Consider the following 19,153-nt stretch of genomic DNA (forward strand, 5'->3'; position numbering starts at 1 on the left):
AATGTGTACTGATAATGAGAAGGTTCTATGAAGTACTACAAATGACTAGTTTAGAATATATTAATGAGAGCTTTAGAAGCAACTATTAATGATAACTTTAAAATGTACTAATAATGACAAGTTTCTAAACTTGTCAATATTAGTACATTTTAAAGTGCAAGTTAGTACATTTAGTACATTTAATACATTTAATTAGCTTCGAACATTTGCCAATTTGGAAGGTACTATTAACAATATATTATTAATATGCACTCATAATAACAATCTTGGAAGGTACTATTAATGATAATTTTAATTTGTATTAAGTTGAGAAGGTACTAATATAAAAGTTTAGAAGGTTCTAATAATGACAACTTCAAAGTGTACTGATAATGACAAGTTTAGAATATAACAATAATGTGAAGTTTAGAAAGTACTATTAAAGATATTTTTAATTTGTATTAATGATATTAAGTTTAAAGGTACTAAAAATAATTTGGATGTGTACTAATAATAAAAAGATTCGAGGGTACTAATACTGAAAAATTTATAAGGTACCATTAATGATAACTTGGATGTTTACTAATAATAAGAAGATTCGAAGGTACTAATACTGAAAAAAATAGATAACTTCATTGATAATTTCAATGTTTACTAATAATGACAAATTTAGAGTATTGTAAAAGTATCTTGTTTAGAGGATACCATTAATGATAACTTTATTTTACAATAAAAGAATCTTCTACATATATAAAAAAAAGTTTAGAATATACAAATAATGAAAGTTTGGAAGGCACTTTTAATGAAAATTTAATGTAATGACATGTTTAGAATATATTAAATGTCAACTTTAGAATATATTAATAATAACAAGTTTTGAATACTAATGGCAAGATTAGAATGTTTAACTTTAAAAAAATTAAAGTTTCAAAATAACAAGTTTAGAAAGTACTAATAATGAAACGTTTACAATATCCTAATAATGACAAGTTTAGAATATTGTAATAATAAGTTTATAATGACAAATTTAGAAGATACTACTAATGATACAAATAATGACAAGCTTAGAACTAGTAATGACAAGTTTAGCATATACTAGAGATGAGAATTTACTATTAATGATAACTTTAATGTTATAATAACAACTTTATAATATACCAATAATTACAAGATGACAATATACTAACAATGGCTAGATTAGAAGGTACTATTAATGATAATATTAATATGTACTAATTATGTCAAGTTTAGAAAAATGACAAATTTAGAAGGTACTATTAATGATAACTTTCACAAATAACGAAAAGTTTAAAAAACATTAGAAGGTACTATCGATGATAACCTTAATGTGTACTAATAACGACATCTTTAGAATACACTAATAATGAAAAATTTAGAATATACTGGTAATGGCAATTTTATTGTTTACTAATACAAATAAAGGAAAGTTTAGTATTTACTAATAATGACAAGTGTACAACATTCTAATAATGACAAGGTTAGGATGTACTGATAATGAAATTATAGATTTGACTAATATTGAGAAGTTTGGAGCTAGTATTAATGATAACTTTAATGTGTAGCAATAATAAAAAGTTTAAAATATACTAATAATTACAAGTTTAGAAAGTACTATTAACAATAAAGTTAAGGTGGTTTATATTTGGGAAATATTAATGATAACTGTAATATGCACTAATAAGGAGAATTTTAGAATTTACTAATAATGAAAAGTTTAGAATATATAATAAAGAAAAAATTATAAGGTAATATTAATTATAACTTATAAACAAGTTTAAGATATAGTAATAATGACTAATGAGAAGTTTAGAATATATAAATAATGAAAAATTTAGAACATAATTTGAATACACTAATAATGACAAGTTTAGAATATCCTAACAATGAGAAGCTTAGGTAATATTAAAAATAAGTTTAACGTGTACCAATAATAACTAGTATTATGAATGATATGTACTAATAATGTAAAGACTAGTTTATAATATACTAATAGTAAATACTATTAGAAGAAACTAATAATAAAAAATAGAATATAGTAATAATGACAGTTTTAGAATACAATAGTTATAAGGACACAAATAAGGAAAATTTTAGAATATACAGATAATGAAAAAGTAGAAGGTACTATTAATAATGATTGAATATACAAATGAGGTAAGATAACAGGTGTTCTAATAATGACAAGTTTGAAATATACTAACAATGAGAAGTTTAGATTATACTATTAATGATAACTTTAAGGTGGTATTATGGTTTTTATTGAATGGTACTATCTATTTTTTTTATTAAATGGTATTTATGGTATTATTGAATAGTGTACTAGTAAAAATAAGGTTAGAATAAGGTACTCTTTGTACTTTAATGTGTACTTATAGTGACAGCTCTACAAGGTACTAATAATAACAAATTTAGAAAGCACTGTTAATTATAACTTTAATGTGTACCAGCAGTTACTTCATTACTAGAACACATTAAATTTATCTTTAATAGTATACTCTAAAATTGTCATTATTAGTATATTCAAAACTTTTTATTAGTTGTCTAATCTAAACTTGTCATTTATAGTATATTTTAAATATAGAAATACTTAGGAGTTTAGAATATGTTAATGATGACTAGTGTAAAATAAACTTAAATGACAAGTTTAGACGATGATAATAAAAAGTTTAGAAAACACTAGTAATTACAAGATTAAAATATATTGACAAGTTTAGTATATACTACTAGACAATTTTAATATGTACTAGATATTGGCAAATTTCGAATATTTTATTGATACTAATAAGGATAAGCTTAGAAGGTGCTATTAATAATAAATTTAATCTTTACTAATAATGACAACTTCTAAATATACTAATAATGTCAAGTTTAGATAATACGAGTAATGTCACGTTTAGAATATACTGGTAATGGCAATTTTTAGAAAAACTATATACTACTAACGACAAGTTTAGCATGTAGCGATAGAGAAGTTTACAATAAACTAACAATGTTTACTAATTTTGATAAGTTTAGAATATAGTAATAACAATTTTAGAATATTCTAATGATAATAAGTTTACAAGGTGTTATTAATTATAACTTTAATTTGCATTAATAATGAATAGTTTAGAAATTATTAATAATGACAAGTTTAGAAGGCACTATAAATGATAATTTACATGTGTTCCTAAAATGATTACTGTGGAATAATCTAATAATGACAATTTTAAAACGTATCATTAAGGATAACTTTACTGTGTACTAATAAAGAGAAGTTTAGAATATACTAATAATGAGAATTTTAGAATATACTAAATAAGAAGTTTAGAAAATACTAATAATGACAAGTAATGACAAGTTTAGAAAGTATTATTTATTATGACTTTAATGAGAAGTTGAGAATATACTAATAATGAGAATTTTAGAATATACTAAATAAGAAGTTTAGAATATACTAATAATGACAAGTAATGACAAGTTTAGAAAGTAGTATTAATGATGACTTTAATGTCTACTAATGATGGAATAAACTATAAGTCGAAAAGGCACTATTAGTCGTAACTTTATACTAATAATAGCAAGTTTGGGATATTTTATCAAGAATAACTTTAAGGTGAACATATCAAAGAAAAGATTAATGTCTTGTCTTTATTATTATACATAAGTAGTATCTTCTAATATTGTCATTATTAGTACACATTAAAGTTTTCATTAATAGTACCTTCTAAACATACTTGACATTATTAGTATCCTTTAGAATGTTTATTATTAGTCCACATTAAAGTTATCATTAATAGGAATTTTTAAACTTGCCATTATTAGTACACATTGAAATTATCATTAGTAGAACTTGTAAACTTGACATCATTAGTACACTAAACATTATTGGAATATTCTTAACTTGTCATTGTTATTATATTTTAAAATTATCTAACTTATTATTAGTTTATTCTAAGTTTATCATTATTGGTATATTCTAAACTTGTCATTATTAGAATATTCAATACTTGTCTCTATTAGTATATTCTAAACTTCTCATCTCTAACTTATTATCAGGTTATTCTAAATTTGTCATTATTGGTATATTCTAAACTTGTCATTATTAGAATATTCAATACTTGTCTCTATTAGTATATACTAAACTTCTCATTGTTAGTAAATTCTAAACTTCCCATTGTTAGTATATTCAAAACTTGTCATTATTAGTAAATTGCAAACTTGCTATTATTAAACTTATCATTGTAAATATTTTCTAAATGCGTCATTATTAGTACACATTAAGGTAATGATTATTACTACCTTCTAAACTTTTCATTATTAATGTATTCTAAACATATTAGTACACATTAAAATAATATTACACATTACCGTCTAAATTTGTCATTTTAAGTATATTCTAAACCTTTCATTATTAGTAAACTTATCATTAATAGTATCTTCTAAACTTGTCATTATTAGTATATTCTAAACTTGTCATTATTAGTACACATTAAATTTATCATTAATAGTACTTTCTAAACTTTTCAGTATTAGAACACATTAAAATTATCATTAATAGTACCTTCCAAATTTTACCTGTCATTATTAGTACCTTCTAAACTTGTCATTGTTTGTACAGATTGAAGTTATCATTAATATTACCTTCTAAAGTTTTTTAGTACACATAGTTATATTATTAGCACATTGTCATTATTTTTACCTTGTAAACTTCTCATTATAGATACACATTAAAGTTATCGTACCTTCTAAGCTTATCATTATTACTACCTTCAAAACCTGTCATTATTAGTACACATTAAAGTTATCATTAACAGCAGCTTGCCATAATTTGTACACATTTAGAGTACACATTAACAGTACCTTCTAAATTTGACAATATTAGTATATTTTTTATTGTCATTATTAGTACACATTGAATTTATCACATATAGTATTTTCTCAACTTATCATTACAAGTACCTTCTAAACTTGTTATTCTTAGTACCCATTAATGTCTAATAAATAATACCTTCTCAACTTGCCAATATTAGTGCCCTCTAAGTTTATCATTATCAGTGTAAATAGTTATCAATAATAATATCTTGTCATTATTAATATATTCTAAACTAGTCATTTGTAGTACTTGATAGAACCTTCTCATTATCAGTACACATTAAATTTAGAGTTAAGAGTAACCGTTATTATTATTGCTCATTAGTAATACTTTTAAACTTGCCATATTTAGTACTCCCTAAAAGTATCATTAATAGTACCTCCTAAATTCTATACTATTAGTATATTCTAAACATGTTCCTATTCGTACATATTGAAGTTATCATTAATAGTACCTTCTAAACTTGTCATTATAAATACAGTCTAGACTTATTATTTTTGGTACCCATTAATGTTATCATTAATAGTACCTTCTAAAGTTGTAATTGTCAGTACAAATCAAAATTATCATTAATAGTACCTTGTAAACTTGTCATTAATAGTATATTCTAAACTTGTTAAATAGATCATTAAATATATAATTAAATATATCATTATATCACAATAAATATATAATTAATAGAACAATCGAATTTTCTCATTATCATTACCTTCTAAACTTGTTATTAGTACACATTAAATTTATAATTAAGAGTACCTTCTAAACTAATCATTATTAGTATATTCTAAACTTGTTATTCTTAGTAGACATTAATGTTATAATTAGCAGTATACTTGTCATTATTTGTACCTTCTAAACTTGTCAATATTAGTATATTCTAAACTTGTCATTATTAGAACACCATATATTTATCAATATTAATATCTTCTAAACTTCTCATTATTAGTATATTCTAAACTTGTCATTATTAGTACACATTAAAGTTACCATAAAAAGGCATTATTAGTACATATTAAAGTTATCATTAATAGTAATAATATCATTATTAGTATATTATAACCTTGTCATTAGTTGTATACTCTAAACTTGTCATAATTACTATATTCTAAACTTTTCTTATTGGTACACATTAAAGTTATCATTAATAGCATATGCTAAATTTGTTACTGAGTATATATTAACAATGACATTTTTAGAAGGTGCTATTAATGATAACTTCAATCTGTACTAATAGACTGTATAAAGTTACTAATAATGAAATGTTTAGAATATTCTAATAATAACATGGTTAGAAGGAACTAATAATGAGAACCTTTATGTGTACTACTATTGACAAACTTAGAACATACTAATAATGATAATTTTATAATATACAGACAGTGGCAAACCTAGCATATAATGATGACAAGTTTAAAATATAAATTTTAAAAGTAATCATATGTACTAATAAAGAAAAGTTTAGACTATATTAATAATAATATGTTTAGAATATGACAAGTGTAGAATATTCAAACAATGACAACTTTAGATTATGCTAATGATAACAGACTTAGAATATACTAATAATGACAATTTTAACATTCTAACAATGACAAGTATACTAATATACTAATAAATTTAGAATATTCTAATAATGACAAGTTTAGAATGTGCTATTAAGGTTAACTTTAACTTGTACTAATGACAAGTTTAGAACATTATAAGTTTAGAATATATTAATTATGACAAGTTTAGAAAGTTCTATTAATGATAACTTTAATGTGTACTAATAAAAACAAGTTTAGAAAATACAAGTTTAGAAGATACTATTAATGATATCTTGAATGAGTATTAATAATGACAGGTTTAGAATATACAAATAATTGCAAGTTTATACCTATAATGGCAACTTTAGAATATACTAATAATGATGTTTATAAAGTATAATTAATTATAAGTGTCAACTATAAATGACAAGTTTAGTTAATATTTATGACAATTTAATGTGTACCAATAATGAAAATTTAAGAATATACTACCATATACTACTGTCTATAAGAATATACTACCACATACTACTGTCTATAAGGTTAATGATAACTTTTAATTTTTACAAATAATGACAACATTTGAATATTTAATAATGGCAAGTTTAGAATATACGCATAATTACAATTTTAGAGTAAACTGATAATGAGAAGTTTAAAATGTACTAAAATTAGAAAATTGGAATAAGCTAATAATGACAAAATTAGAATATTCTAATAATGAAACAAATAGAATATACTAAGAATGATAGGTTTAGAATATACTAAAAATGACAATTTTGAAGGTATTTTTTAATGAAAAATTAAATGTATACTAATAATGACGTCTAAAATATACTAAAATGACGAGTTTAGAATATACAAATTATGACAAGTGTAGAAGGTACTATGAATGATAACTTTAATTTGTACTAATAGTGATAAGTTTAAAAGGTACTATTGATTCTTAGAAGCCACTAATAATGATAGATTTAATGATGATAGATTTAATACTTATCAATATTGACATGTTTAGAAGGTACGACTAATGTGAAGTTTCGAAGGCATTATTAATGATATCTGTAATGCCTACTAAAAATAATAAGTTTAGAAAGTCATGATAACTTGCACATGTACTACAAATGACAAGTGCTAATAATGTCAAGTTTACTGTTAATAACAACTTTAATGTGTGCTTAGAATAAAAAGTTTAGCAGGTGCTATCATAGGCCAGTTTCGATGGTACTCTTCATGACAAATTAAATATGTCATAGTCAATTCTGGGAGATACGCAGAAATGTCAAATGATAGTGTTTAACAACCATTCCTTTGGCAAAATGTCCACGAGATTACTGACACGACTATGATTCCCAGAATACACTCGGGTGCTATGAAAGGGCAAATATGAGAATGAATATTATTGGTTAGGATAGGAATAAAAGCTTGTGACTTTCCAGCTTCCTACTTAGCGTTTTCCATTTAACCATTAGTTAGAAATGTTACGAGTAATGATACTTATTTTTCACTCTCTGTCTATCTTATAGTATGAACATACTTTTCTCAACCTTCTATAACCTTCGTGCTCATCCATTTTCAGATTTTTTATTTTTTATCTTTTATTTTTTTATTTATTAATTTATTTTGACCTAGAGCAGCGTTTCTCAATCAGGGTTCCCCAGAACCCTAAGGTTCCGCAAAAGGTCCCTAACAAGTGAGATAAGCGAGAACAAGTGAGATAAGCGAGTGCACTTTTGATTTTTTATTCAATTTCATATACGTAATATGATTAAACACGCATGACACATTCTTTGGTTATTGTAACAATATGATGTAGGTCATCATCCTATCTAAACCTATTATTACAATGAAAATAAAATGAGAAAGATATGGTAATGTTTTTTTTTGTTTTGTTTTTTTGCGCAAGGGTTCCTTGAGACATGCAAAAATTTTAAAGGTTACGCAAGGGTAAAAAAGTTGAGAAACGCTGCACTAGAGTGTTTATTTTTCACTCCAACTGTATAAGTATTGCATAACTTCCTTGTCAAGTCTTGTGATCGCCGAATGGAAGGGGACCTACCAAACCTTCTCTTCCAGCATCTTCGGCTCTATTTTCTCTCAATCTGCATTGGAATGTTTCTTCATAGCCTTCATCTCTCATATATTTGTTTAAAAATCGTTTTATGGCTATACTCTTTAGAGGTTTTGATTTGGCATGTTTTAGTTTGCCCACAGGTAGCCTGTGGTCTGAATCGCATGACATCAATGTTATGTTTTTTACATCTCTGAAAAATCTTGTTATTTTAACATAAAGTATGTTAACATATGGGTTTATCGTGTATTTTTACTGTATACTTTTCTACCCGTACAAAATCCTTTGCGGTCTTTTTCAATGTGTCTATTCAGATCACCCATAATAACTACATTTTCGGCTTTATTCTTAACATTCTGGAAGGATTCATAGAATACTTCTCTTTTTTTTCTGATGGTCGACTTTGAGCGGTGCGTAGACTTCTATGAAACTATATATATATTTTTTTTCCAATTTGTCAGGAAGCCAAAATCCTCTCGTTTTTCTGCTCTACTCTCGTGATTCTTTGTGCTAGTGTCTGCTCTTCCATTATATACGAACTGATAGTTATCATGCAAAACCCTTCTGCCTTTTCTTGCAAGTTTTGTTTCACATAAAGCAAGTATGTCGGCTTTCTTTTCCTTTATCACTAAAATCAGTTCCTCCTCCTTTCCTCTAAGCGGGGTGAAAAAGATGTGGATAACGGAATGGACGAGTATAGGGGATGGGAGGAGGAAGGGAGAGATAGGGAGAAGGGGGTGAGGAAAAACAAGAGAAAGGGTGATAAAGGTTACTGAAGGGAAGGAAAAATGGAAGTGGATGATAAATCTATTGTGTATTAATAATTACAAGTTTAGATTGTGCTAATGATGTCAAGTTTAGAAGCTACTATTAATGATAGCTTTAATGTTTACTAATAATGACAAGTTTGATATATACTAATAATTGTAAATTTAGAAGATACTAGAAATTATATCTTGAGAATGTATAGTAATGAGACGTTTAAAAGATATATTAATGATAAATTTAATGTGTACTAATAATGACAAGCTATAAGGTACAATTAATGAAATCTTTAATGTGTAATATTAATGATAACATCAATCTGTACAATGACAAGTTTAGAATATACTAATAATGTAAAAATTGGAAGGTACCATAAATGGTATTTTTTAATATGTTCTAATACTGACAAGTTTAGAAAGTACTATTAATGATAAATTTGATGTGTACTTATACTGACAAGTTTAGAATATACAAACAATGACAAGTTTAGAAGATACTATTAATGACAACTTTAAAGTTTACTAATAATGAAAAGTTTAGAATATATTTAAAATGACAAATTTAGAAGGTGTTATGTAATATTATCTTTAATGTGTACTAATATGTTTAGAATAATGACAATTTTAGAATATATTAATAATGAAAAATTTAGAATGTAGAATCATTAACTTAATGTGCATTAATAATGACGCATTTAGAAAATATTGATAATAATAAGTTTAATAATAGCAAGTTTACAATTTACTAATAATGAAAAGTTTAGAATATACTAACAATGGGAAGTTTAGAATTTACTAACAATGAGAAGTTTAGTATATACTAATAGAGACAAGTATTGAATATTCTAATAATGACAAGTTTAGAATATACCAATAATGACAAATTTAGAATAAACTAATAATAAGATAGATATGAAAAGTTTAGAATATACTAATAGAGACAAGTATTGAATATTCTAATAATGACAAGTTTAAAATATACCAATAATAATAAACTTAGAATAAACTAATAATAAGTTAGATAATTTTAAAATATAATAACAATGACAAGTTAAGAATATTCCAATAATGTTTAGTGTACTAATGATGTCAAGTTTACAAGTTCTAATAATGACAAGTTTAAAATATACTTAGAATAAACTAATAATAAGTTAGATAATTTTAAAATATAATAACAATGACAAGTTAAGAATATTCCAATAATGTTTAGTGTACTAATGATGTCAAGTTTACAAGTTCTACTAATGATAACTTCAATGTGTACTAATAATGGCAAGTTTAAAAATTACTATTAAGGATAACTTTAATGTGCACTAATGATAAACATTTTAGAAGATATTAATAATTTCAAGTTGAGAAGGTACTATTAATGTTAACATGAATGTGTACCAGTAATAACAAGTTTAGAATATAATAATATCAGAGTTAGAAGGCACTATTAATAATTGTTTTATTGTATAATGACAAGTTTTGAAGGTACAATGTATAGTAATAATGTGAAGTTTAGAATATATTATTAACAACAAATATTGTATATAGTAATAATGACAAGTTTTGAATATACAAATAATAACATGTTTATTGTAACTTTATTAAGTTATTGATAACTTTAATGTGTACTAATAATGATAAGTTTAGAATATGATAATAAAGACAAATTTAGAACATATTAATAAAGACAGACAGAATATAATAATACATAAGTTTGGAATATACAAATAATAATAAGATTAGAATATATCAATAATAACAAATTCAAAGTATACTAATAATGACAAGTTCAAGAGGTACTAATATAATTTTTTTTAGAATATTCTAATAATGTAGGGTGTCGAAAGTTATTATTAATGATTATTTAATTTTTACTAATATTGAAAAGTTACGAATATACTACTAATGACAAGTTTAGAATATTCTGATGATGACAAGATTATAGTATACTTTTAATGATAACTTTAATGTGTACTAATGATGACAAGTTTAGAATATACCAATAGAGACAAGTTTAGAATATACTAATAATGTGAAATTTAGAATATACTTATAATGACAAGTTTAGAATATGCTAATAATTACAAGTTTAAGATATACCAATAATGACAAGCTTAGATGATATATCAATAATCATTTGCATGTTTACTAATAATTAGGATATACCAAAAATGTTTTTAGAACATGCTAATAATGAAAATTTTGAATATAATAATAATAACACGTTTAGTAAAGTAACAAGTTCAGAATATACAAGTTTAGAATATACTAATAATTACACGTATGAAAATATACTAATTTAGAAGATATACTAATAATAATTTTAATGTGTACCAATGATTAGAAATCTAGAATATTCCAATAATGTTAAGTTTAGAACATACTTATAATGAAAGTTGAGAAAATACTAATAATTACACGTTTAAATATACTAAAATAACAAGTTTAGAATATACTAATAATAACACGGTTAGAATATACTGAAAATGACAAGTTTAGAAATAAATAAGCATATTGATGTAGATACATTAATAATAACTATAATGTGTACAAGTTTAGAATATTCCAATAATGTTTAGAACATACTAATAATGAAAATTTAGTAAATACTGATAATAACACGTTTGAAATATACTAAAATACTAAGTTTAGAATATACTAATAAAGACAAGTTTAGATAAATTTAATGTGTACTAAAAATGAATATACGAGAATATACCAATAAAGACATTTTTAGAATATACTAATAATGCAAGTTTAGCATATGCTAATAATGAGAAATTTAAAATATACATATAACGACAAGTTTAGAATATACTAAGATATGCTATTAATGAAGATATATGAATAATAACTTTAATGTATACTTATAATTGCAACTTTAGAATAAACCAATAATGTTAAGTTTAAAATATACTAATAATGACAATTTAGCATAAACTACTAATGACACGTTCACAATATGCTAAAATAACAAGTTTAGAATATATTAGCAATGACACGGTTAGAATATACAAAATGACAAGTTTAGAATGTTCTATTAATGACAAGTTTAGAAGGTACTAACAAAGAGAAGTTTAGGATATGGGGCTACTAATAATGACAATATTTGAATATTCTAATAATGACAAGTTTAGAGGGTACTAATAATAACTTGAAATTTACTTGTTTGGAAGTTACTACTATAAGTTAACAATGTACCATTGATTATAACTTCAATGTGTACTTATAAAGACAAGTCTAAGTAATACAAATAATGACAAGTTTAGAATGTATTATAGATAACTTTAATGAGTACTAGTAATAAAAAGTTTAGGATATATTTTCAATGACAACTTTACAATATACTGAAAATGACAAGTCTATAAGTAGCTATTAATGATAAATATGTTATAATAATGTTTAGAATGTATTATTGATAATTTTAATGAGTACTAGTAATAAGTTTAGGATATATTTACAGTGACAAATTTACAATGTACTGAAAATGACGAGTCTATAAGTAGCTATTAATGATAAATATGTACTAATAATGACAAGTTCATAATGTGCTATGTATAACAAATTTAGAACCTAATAGTAATGATAAGTTTATTAGGTACTATTAATGACAATTTTAATGTGTACTAGTAATGAGATTTTAAGAATATACTATTATTGACAAATTTAGAGGGTACTCTTAATAATGAAATAAATGTTTAATAATAATGGCAAGTTTAAATTATACTAATTATGACAATTTTAGAATATAATAATAATAAGTTTAGAATATACAAAAATGACAAAATTATAATATGTTGATGACAAATTCAAAATATACTAAACAATGGCATATTTAGGATATACTAATAATGACCAGTTCAGAATGTAACAATAATAAAAAAAATTGAATGTAACTTCAATATATACAATAATAAAAAGATACTAATTATAGTATGTTTAGAAGGTACTATTAATGATATCTTTAATGTGTACTAATAATGACAATATTAGAAGATACTACTTATGATAAATTTTATGTGTAATAATAAAAACAAGACCTGAATATAGCATTAATCTTTTCTTTGAGTACTAGTAATAAGTTTATAAAATATCCCAAACTTGCTATTATTAGTATAAAGTTACGACTAATAGTGCCTTTTCAACTTATAATTTATTTTCATCAGTAGTAGTCATTAATACTACTTACTAATCTTATCATCACTTGTATATTCTAAGCTTCTCATTATTAGTATATTCTAAAATTCTCATTATTAGTATATTCTAAACTTCTCTTTATTAGTACACAGTAAAGTTATCCTTCATGATACGTTTTAAAATTGTTATTATTAGATCATTCCAAAGTAATCATTTTAGGTACACATTGAAATTATCATTTATGGTACCTTCTAAACTTGTCATTATTAATATTTTCTAAACTTTTCATTATTAATGCAAATTAAAGTTATAGTTAATAACACCTTGTAAACTTATTATCATTAGAATATTCTAAATTTTTTATTAGTATATTCTAAACTTATCAAAATTAGTAAACATTGTTAGTTTCTTGGTAACTTCTCTATCGCTACATGCTAAACTTGTCGTTAGTAGTATATAGTTTTTCTAAAAATTGCCATTACCAGTATATTCTAAACGTGACATTACTCGTATTATCTAAACTTGACATTATTAGTATATTTAGAAGTTGTAATTATTAGTAAAGATTAAATTTATCATTAATAGCACCTTCTAAGCTTATCATTATTAGTATCAATAAAATATTCGAAACTTGCCAATATCTAGTACATATTAAAATTGTCTAGTAGTATATACTAAACTTGTCAATATATTTTAATCTTGTAATTACTAGTGTTTTCTAAACTTTTTATTATCATCGTCTAAACTTGTCATTTAAGTTTATTTTACAATAGTCATTATTAACATATTCTAAAATCCTAAGTATTTCTATATTTAAAATATACTATAAATGACAAGTTTAGATTAGACAACTAATAAAAAGTTTAGAATATACTAATAATGGCAATTTTAGAGTATACTATTAAAGATAGATCTAATGTGTTCTAGTAATGAAGTAACTGCTGGTACATATTAAAGTTATAATTAACAGTGCTCTCTAAATTTGTTATTATTAGTACCTTGTAGAGCTGTACATTAAAGCACAAAGAGTACCTTATTCTAACCTTATCTTTACTAGTACACTAACCTTATTTTTACTAGTACACTATTCAGTAGTACCATAAATACCATTTAATAAAAAAAATAGATAGTACCATTTCAATAGTACCATAATACCACCTTAAAGTTATCATTAATAGTATAATCTAAACTTCTCATTATTAGTATATTTCAAACTTGTCATTATTAGAGCACTTGTTATCTTACCTCATTTGTATATTGTATTATTATTAATAGTACCTTCTATTTTTTCATTATCTGTATATTCTAAACTTTTCATTATTTGTATGTCTTAAATTGTATTCTTAAATTGTCATTATTACTATATTCTATTTTTTATTATGTATGTCTTAAATTGTATTCTTAAATTGTCATTATTACTATATTCTATTTTTTATTATTAGTTTCTTCTAATACTATTTTCTATTGATATATTATAAACTAGTCTTTACATTAATAGTACATATTAAATATATCATTCATAATACTAGTTATTATTGGTACACGTTAAACTTATTTTTAATAGTACCTAAACTTCCCATTATTAGTATATTCTAAACCTGTCATTATTAGTATATTCAAATTATGTCCTAAAATTGTCATTATTTATATATTCTAAACTTCTCATTAGTCATTATTACTATATCTTAAATTTGTTTATAAGTTATAATTAATTATTAGTAAATTCTAAAATTCTCCTTATTAGTGCATATTACAGTTATCATTAATATTTCCCAAATATAAACCACCTTAACTTTATTGTTAATAGTACTTTCTAAACTTGTAATTATTAGTATATTTTGATTTTTTTTATTATTGCTACACATTAAAGTTATCATTAACACTAGCTCCAAACTTCTCAATATTAGTCAAATCTATAATTTCATTATCAGTATATCCTAACCTTGTCATTATTAGAATATTCTACACTTGTCATTATTAGTAAATACTAAACTTTCCTTTATTTGTATTAGTACACAATAAAATTACGACTAATAGTGTCTTTTCAACTTGTAATTTTTCATCATTAGTAGTCATCGCTAATAGTACCTTTCATTATTTGTATATTTCAAACTTGTCATTATTAGTATAATTGAACTTCTCTTTATTAGTATATTCTAAACTTCTCTTCATTCAGTACACATTAAAATTAAACTTGTCATTATTAGATTATTCCAAAGCACTCATTTTAGGTACACATTAAAACGATCATTATTCGTATTTTCTAAAGTTGTCATTATTAGTACAAGTTAAAGGTATTTCTAAAAAATTTATTATTAGAATATTCTAAAATTGTTATTATTAGTATATTGTAAACGATAAAGTTATTATCATACTTGTCATTATTAACTTCTCTTTATTACTTGTCGTTAGTAGTATATAGTATATTTGTCTAAGGTTGGTCATTACTAGTATATTTTAAATTTTATACGTGACATTATTCATATATTCTAAACTTGTAATTATTAGTATATTCTGAACTTGTCATTATTAGTAATCGTTAAAATTATCATTAATAGCACCTTCTAAGCTTATCATTATTACTAACATTAAAATATTCAAAATTTGTCATTGTTAGTACATTTTAAGATTGTCATTATTAGTATATTCCAAACTTGTCAATAATAATACATTCTAATCTTGTAATTATCAGTGTTTTCTAAAAATTTCACTATTATATTATTATATTATTATATCATTATATTATTATATTTTAAACTTGTCCTTATTACTATAGTCTAAAATTGTCATTTTATTTTATTTTATACTCGTAAGTATTTTTATATTCTCAATTGGTATACCTAAATTAGTATAATTAGTATACCTAATTAGTATACCAATTAGTATACCTAAATGTCTCATTATTAGTATACATTATTAGTACACAATGAAATTAGCATTCCTTCTAAAAAATTATATAAGTATATTCTAAACGTGTCATTATTAGAATATTCTAAACTTATTATTCTTAGGATATTCTAAAACTGTCAGAAATAGTATAGTCTAAATTTGTCATTAATACTACCTTGGCATTAGTAAACATTAAATTTACCTTCTATACACATTAATAGTACACATTAGTTCCTTCTAAACTTGTCATTATTAGTAAATTGTAAACTTATCATTATTAGTGCACATTAAAGCTATCATTAGTGCCTTCTAAAATTGTCATTATAAAGTTATCATTAATGGTATCCTCTAAACAAGATACTTTTACAATAATCTAAATTTGTCATTATTAGTCAACATTGAAGTTATCAATGAAGTTATTTATTTTTTTCAGTATTAGTACCTTCGAATCTTATTATTAGTACACATCCAAGTTATCATTAATGGTACCTTATAATTTTTTCAGTATTAGTACCCTCAAATCATTAGTACATATCCAAGTTATTTTTAGTACCTTTAAACTTAAAATCATTAATACATATTAAAAATATCTTTAATAGTACCTTCTAAACTTCACATTATTGTTATATTCTAAACTTGTCATTATCAGTACACTTTGAAGTTGTCATTATTAGAACCTTCTAAACTTGCATATTAGTACCTTCTCAACTTAATACAAATTATAATGATCATTAATAGTACCTTCCAAGCTTGTTATTATGAGTGAACATTAATAATATATTGTTAACAGTACCTTCCAAACTGGCAAATAGTCGAAGCTAATGTAAAATCTATTAAATGTACTAAATGTACTAACTTGCACTTTAAAATGTACTAATATTGACAAGTTTAGAAACTTGTCATTATTAGTACATTTTAAAGTTATCATTATTAGTTCCTCCTAAAGCTCTCATTAATAGTATATTCTAAACTTTTAACTATTACTACATATCAAAGTTATCAATACTTACAGATTCTAAACTTGTAATTGCTATTACCTTCTAAGTTTTTTTTTTTTAGTACACAAAAAAGTTATTATTATTAGCACCTTGTCATTAATTGTACCTTGTAAACTTCTCATTATAGGTACACATTAAAGCTTATCTTTATTACTACCTTCAAAACCTGTAATTATTAGTACACATTAAAGTTATCATTAACAGTAGCCTGCCAGTACACATTTAGAGTACACATTAACAGAACCTTCTAAATTTGACAATATTAGTATATTTTTTATTGTCATTATTAGTACACATTGAATTTATCACATATAGTATTTTCTCAACTTATCATTACAAGTACCTTCTAAACTTGTTATTCTTAGTACCCATTAAAGTCTAATAAATAATACCTTCTCAACTTGCCAATATTAGTGCCCTCAAAGTCTGTCATTATCAGTACTTATAGTTATCAATAATAGTATTTCCTCATTATTAGTATATTCTAAACTAGTCATTTGTAATACTTGATAGAACCTTCTCATTATCAGTACACATTAAATTTAGAGTTAAGAGTAACTGTCATTATTATTGCTCATTAGTAGTACTTTTAAACTTGCCATATTTAGTACTCCCTAAAAGTATCATTAATAGTACCTCCTAAATTCTTTACTATTAGTATATTCTAAACATGTCATTATTCGTACATATTGAAGTTATTATTAATAGTACCTTCTAAACTTGTCATTATAGATACAGTCTAAACTTATTATTTTTGGTACCCATTAATGTTATCATTAATAGTACCTTCTAAAGTTGTAATTGTCAGTACAAATTAAAGTTATCATTAATAGTACCTTGTCATAGTAACTTGTCATTAATAGTATATTCTAAACTTGTTAAATAGATCATTAAATATATCATTAAATATATCATTATATCACAATAAATATATCATTAATAGAACAATCGAATTTTCTCATTATGATTACCTTCTAAACTTGTCGTTATTAGTACACATTAAAGTTATAATTAAGAGTACCTTCTAAACTAATCATTATTAGTATATTCTAAACTTGTTATTCTTAGTAGACATTAAAGTTATAATTAACAGTATATTCCATACTTGTCATTATTTGTACCTTCTAAACTTGTCAAAATTAGTAACATCTAAACTTGTCAACATTAGTATATTCTAAACTTGTCATTATTAGAACATATTTATCATTATTAATATCTTCTAAACTTCTCATTATTAGTATATTCTAAACTTGTCATTATTAGTACACATTAAACTTACCATAAAAAGTCATTATTAGTACATATCAAAGTCATCATTAATAGTGATAATATCATTATTAGTATACCTTGTCATTAGTTGTATACTCTAAATTTGTCATAACTACTATATTCTAAACTTTTCTTATTGGTACACATTAAAGTTATCATTAATAGCATATGCTAAATTTGTTATATGCTAAATTTTTTATTTGTTATTGTCATTAACAATGACATTTTTAGAAGGTACTATTAATGATAACTTCAATCTGTACTAATAGACTGTATAAAGTTACTAATAATGAAATGTTTAGAATATTCTAATAATAACATGTTTAGAAGGATCTAATAATGATAACCTTTATGTGTACTACTAATGACAAATTTAGAACATACTAATAATGATAATTTTATAATATACAGATAGTGGCAAACTTAGCATATAATGATAAGTTTAAAATATACATTTCATAAGTAATCAAATATACTAATAAAGACAAGTTAGGAATATATTAATAATAAGATGTTTAGAATATGACAAGCGTAGGATATTCAAACAATGACAACTTTAGATTATGCTAATGATGACAAACTTAGAATATATAAATAATGACAAGTTTAACATTCTAACAATGACAAGTATACTAATATACAAATAAATTTAGAAT

This window comes from Oratosquilla oratoria, chromosome 19 (assembly GCF_046742065.1).
Source record: "Oratosquilla oratoria isolate Oo_2021 chromosome 19, ASM4674206v1, whole genome shotgun sequence".
NCBI classification, from domain to species: Eukaryota; Metazoa; Arthropoda; class Malacostraca; order Stomatopoda; family Squillidae; genus Oratosquilla; species Oratosquilla oratoria.